The sequence below is a fragment of the Mus caroli genome, unplaced genomic scaffold (genome assembly GCF_978045245.1).
Source record: "Mus caroli unplaced genomic scaffold, Mus_caroli_1 scaffold_9, whole genome shotgun sequence".
NCBI lineage: Eukaryota > Metazoa > Chordata > Mammalia > Rodentia > Muridae > Mus > Mus caroli.
The window spans coordinates 117,967,204-117,972,400 of record NW_028227264.1 but is presented as its reverse complement, the minus strand read 5'-3'; the positions used below and the strand labels follow the sequence as shown (position 1 = coordinate 117,972,400).

Below are 5,197 nucleotides of genomic sequence, written 5' to 3'. Positions count from 1 at the left end.
AACAAGATGCCAGTGGATCCAGTGTGAGTAGGAACCTAAGTATAATATATCTTAGAAAGCAGAACCACTAAAAGGCATGTGGATTTAGTGTCTGGGGAACTGTTTATGAATAATGGTTAAAACCTGTTGTAAAACAGTATCACTGTCAGCATAAACCTTCCACTGGCATGTTATTATTGGGAGTGGCCTCAGTCGTGGCACTAATAAATCCATACGGCAGAATAGCATAAATTGATTTTTCCTCAGATTTGGTTCTGCTGTCACAACTGTGGGCTCTGAACACAATTTCTTGTTACATGACCAGATAGCATTAGCTTTAGAATTTGTCGGGGATACTCTCAGGGATCTTGTGGGGGGAAAAATAGCTTTAAAAAAATTAAAAGGCATGTGAAACATACTCCTGAATTCTTCAGTGATTCTTTTAAAAATATATATAGTTATTCCATGATTTAAATTTCTTAAGTAATTGTATATGTGTGCATGTGCCTACATATATTGGTATGCATGTGAGAGTGTGGATGCATGAGGGGGGGGCATGTGTGTGCAGGCACACGTGTGTGCAGAGGCCAGAGATTGTTGTTGGTTGCCTTCCTCAATCTCTCTCTGCTTCATTTTTCTCTGATGTGGTCTTTTGCTGGGCCTAAAGCTCACCACTGTGGCTATACTGGTCACCAAGCCCAACCAATGCCCTTTCTCCACCTCTCCAATTATGGGTCACAGGCAGACGCCACTGTGCCCAGCCCTTTCCTGTTTTCTTGTTTACACTGATACTGCAAAGCAAACTCAGGTCTTTCTGTTCATAGGACGAGCACTTGGCTGGCTGAGTCACCTAACCTCCTCCAGTTCTCTCGGGACTTTTAGAAATCACACTTTCCCAGTGGCAAAACAGCTGAAGAAAACCCGTTTGATCTTAAAACATAATTTATTAAATTGATGTTGGTGACATTTGATAGGCTAACTAACCAAAACCTAGACATTTTAGGATGTGTCTTAACGACTCTGAAAGCTGTAACTGTTCCATAGAAGCTTTGGGAATTCTACCTTGACACTTTAAGACCCCAAATGATCTCTAATTTAACACAGAATATTATTTAAAAGAATTTGCTTTCATAGCTTGGACTCTTTTCATTTTTTTAATATTTAAATATATGTTTATATATTTTATCATTTTGCAACCTATTTTAAGGTGAGATAAGGAACTGGATCATCTAGCAGCCGTTGACTTGGAAACCGAGCTCATGGTTCTTCGCTTTCCAAGAAGCAGCCCCCATGCGACGGCGAGGTGCCATTAACTATCATTTCCACTGACAGCTGAGACTGTGGTTGACACTCTGGGCTTTTTTTCCCTGGGAGGACTTAGAACAAAAATGTCACTGATAGAATAAAGTGAGTAAGCCACCAAACCTGTGGCCTGCCTTCAGAGGTTTTCGTTCTCAGTAGGAAAGTGCCTGGGCCATTCCCGGGATGATGCATACCAGCAGAAAAAAGTGAACACTGACAGCTTCTGCATTTTGTCTAGGAAATAAAGCTTAGTTCTTCATTTGTGGTTAAAAGCAAGTTGCTGTGGTAACACACACACACCCTTTCTTCATTAGAAGAGCGGAGCAGGAAACAGCAGCCTGGGGTGTGTCATTAATGGAAGCTTTGCACTCATTTTGTTTACAAAAATGCAAAAACTTAACTTAAAAATCAAGTCCATAAGCTTGTGACATTCTCTCCCTCTAGTATCTCTAAAAACAATGGAGCTTACCGTAAACTGTTGTTTCTTTAAGCATATTCCTTTTTGGAGAAAGAAAAAGAATCGAGGCAGGGGAGAAAGCACTTGCTGACTGGGCATGAAGACCTGAGTTTGAATCTCCATGTCTCCAGCACAGCAGCATGTGCTGTAACCCCAGCAGCGATGGGAACAGGCAGATCCCCCTACTCCCACAAGGCCAAAGGAGAGATCCTGCCTCAAACAAGGTGGAAGGCAAGGACCAGCATCTAAGGTTTTTCTCTGACCTCCACATGCATGGAAAGACATGTCAGCATACACACACACACACACCATACACATATCACACACATGTCATAACACATCACACAAACACACACACACATCATACACATCACACAACCACACACATCCATACACCATCCATATACACATACACACACACACACACACACACACACCTTACACACATCACACACACACACATCATACACATATCATCCAAACACACACATATCATACACATATACATCACACACATACACAATCATACATACACACACAAAATTTTAAAAGAAAAATCCAAAAGCTGATTTGGTTTTGTCTGGAGTTTTGCACACTTGTTTTGTTTTGTTTTCCCACCAGTTTGGAAAGAGAGAATGTGGAAACTGACCTGTTTGTCTTTAGAACCAAGCTTAGTTCCAAGACCACAGTGGGGGAGGAATTTGGGGCAAGGTTCAAGTCAGGAGTTCACAGCAAGTCCATGCTCGCTAAGCGAGAGTGATAGCTGCAGTCTGGGAGCTGACACGGTGAGAACACTTAGGTCTCTCCAAAGCTTCTGGAACAGAGCTCTCCTCGATGACCACTCATCTTCCTTGTGGATCCCCTGACATCTCCCGCATGCATAGTTACAAATGGTGTTGGTTACCTCCTATGCTTCCACACTGAGACTCGGGGAAGAACGGATACACCTTTAGTCTGTGGGAATATCGACAGCCCTGTGCAGCTGAGGGCTTGATCTGTACAGTATGCTAAATAAAAATAACCCTTCATACCAGCCCTCATCTTACAATAGCAAGAGCCAGCTCTGTAACATAAGTCACTGCTTGTCATTTCCCAATTATATTAGTTTGATCTGGCTGACAACACCTGAAACAATTTATGTGTATTAATATCAAGAACCAGGAAACTCCCAGGCAACCCGTGCCTCCCAGATCGATGTGACAGATCAGGATTTCTTGTCCCAACTCAAAACTAAATGTGATCTTGTCCACCCATCTAATTATCAGTTGATGGGAAATCTGGGGCATGGGGTGGGAGTTAACGTTCGTTATGACGCTAAAACTTTTTACGGGGGTGGGGGGATGGGAAATATCACCTTCAACAACCAAAGGAGCAAAGGGGGAGGGTTATAGATGCAATATATCTTTCCAGTTATTTGAAACTTCTATCTAACCCGATGAAATACAAAAAGAATAATTATACCATCTTCAATTTTGTGGTGTTAAGTACCTATTCACTTTTATGTGCATTGCTGTACCAAGTGCTGGCCATTGAACTCACTCTTGGGTGGCAAGTGTTTTACCAACAACCATCTCCCTCCCTGTTTTGGATTGTCCTTTAAACCACATTTTTCTCTACTTTTTTTCTAATAGTATACTTACGACTATTAACAAAAAGGAAACCTAGAGGCTTAATTCCTCCTTTGTGAAGTGGCCGCTGAGGAGACTCTACCTCTCTCTCCATGGCCAATGAGGAACCCAAGGAAGGAGTGAAGACTAAGAAGAATGGTCACATTAATTCAAAGGCAGCAGACAGGCCGGTGCTGTGGTGCCCTTTAAGATTAAGAGGCTTACATGAGATTCCAGTTGGATGGGTGACAGTCAATGAGACAGACAGCCCCGAACGATTGGAAATGGAGGATGAAGATACAACTGATGTGTTCCAGAGGCAGGACAGGAGGTATCTGCCACAAAGAGAACCTGCTACTTTACCCCAGAATTCTGTGGCAAACCAGAATACATTCTCAGTTAGAGAGCCACAGTCCTGACTACTACACCACATCCTGGCTCTGCTACAGTGCACAGTGCAGTTTTCTCTAGTCTTCCATCTCTATCTTCCATCCCATTACTGGACATAGGCAGCTGAGGTATGAGCCCAAGCATATAGTGTTTTCTCTTTCTTTCTTTGACTAAATGGCCAGTGCTCTGATAAGGTTTACATCAGGTGGAGGCGGGCATCAGGTGGAGGCAGTCTGTGGAAAAGCACTGGTTCTGTGAAAACATCCCCTTTCTCCATTAGTGGCATGTTCATTCAGCTCTTCTTAATTTTTGTTTTATTTGTTTTTTGACACAGAGTCTCTATGTAGCCCCCACTGTCCTGGTGCTCACTACATAGACCAAACTTGCCTTGCATTCAGGGGTCCACCTGCCCATTCAGTTGTATCTTTATATTGCAGGAAGTTGTTTCTCTCATTGTATTAATAAAAGAACCCAACAACGAGAAACTCCTTGAATACCTTGTTTGGGTGGAGAATTTTAATGGCTTTCCATTGTGGTAAAACCAAAGACAATTGTATACCTGTTTTATACTTATCTATTACATGTAGGGCAACCTGTCTTCAAGAGGAAGTAAATTACTCTTGTTAAAAATAATCCTAGATAGTGTTGCCTTCATGGCTAGCATCTCGTTTATACAAACTTGTTTAAAATTATTCTTTAAATAAATCCTATACATAACAACTTCCAGAATAAAATTCAAAGTTCCCCCCATCTTACCTCCGTCTACCCCACACACTCTAGTTCCTGTTTCTCTCAGCCACCTCACCCCAGTCTCACTGAGGATAATGGTCCAGCCGCGTTCCTTTCCTTGGCTGAGGTCTTCCCACTTCGAGGCCCTCTGAACTCACTGTCTGCTCTTCTGCGTGATGATTTCCCCCACAGTTCATAGGGCTGCCGCAGCTCCGCTCTCTTAAGCCGCAGCTCCAGTCCCACTGCCATAGCACCTTGGAAATCTATCCTCATCCTCAAATACAAACCAACCAACCCTTGTGCAGCCACCAACTGTGACTTGGTGCCCTGTGACATTGCCTTCAGAGCTTCGCGATGAACACCTGCGTTCTGAAGTAAGCGGTTTGGATCCTGATGTTAACATGAGTAGTATTGTCTGCTTTCCCAGAAGGCTTCAGGCATGTTGAGGATAAAGTCTATTTTACTCTCAAAACACCTATTCTCCATCTTTGGAAGAAGTACCTAGCACACAATGATCACTCAATAAGTACACATTGAATACAAGCTTTGCCGAAAGTAAACAACTAAGAAAGAAAAGCAATATCAAAGACCTGGAGTTAATTAATCAGTTGAGTACTGCTTCCAAAAGCAAAACCAAAACCAAATAAACAAACAAAAACACCTAGACAGAGTCAGACTAGAGAAATGCATCAACACTTGCTGCTCTTACAGAGGACCTGGGTTCCATTCCTAG

At 42.6% G+C, this 5,197-nt stretch overlaps 1 pseudogene; it reads left to right on the top strand.

Annotated features, from left to right (window-relative positions):
- Window positions 1–3,458: 3,458 nt before the first annotated feature.
- On the top strand, window positions 3,459–3,816 carry LOC147002774 (small ubiquitin-related modifier 2 pseudogene; annotated as a pseudogene).
- Window positions 3,817–5,197: the final 1,381 nt, after the last annotated feature.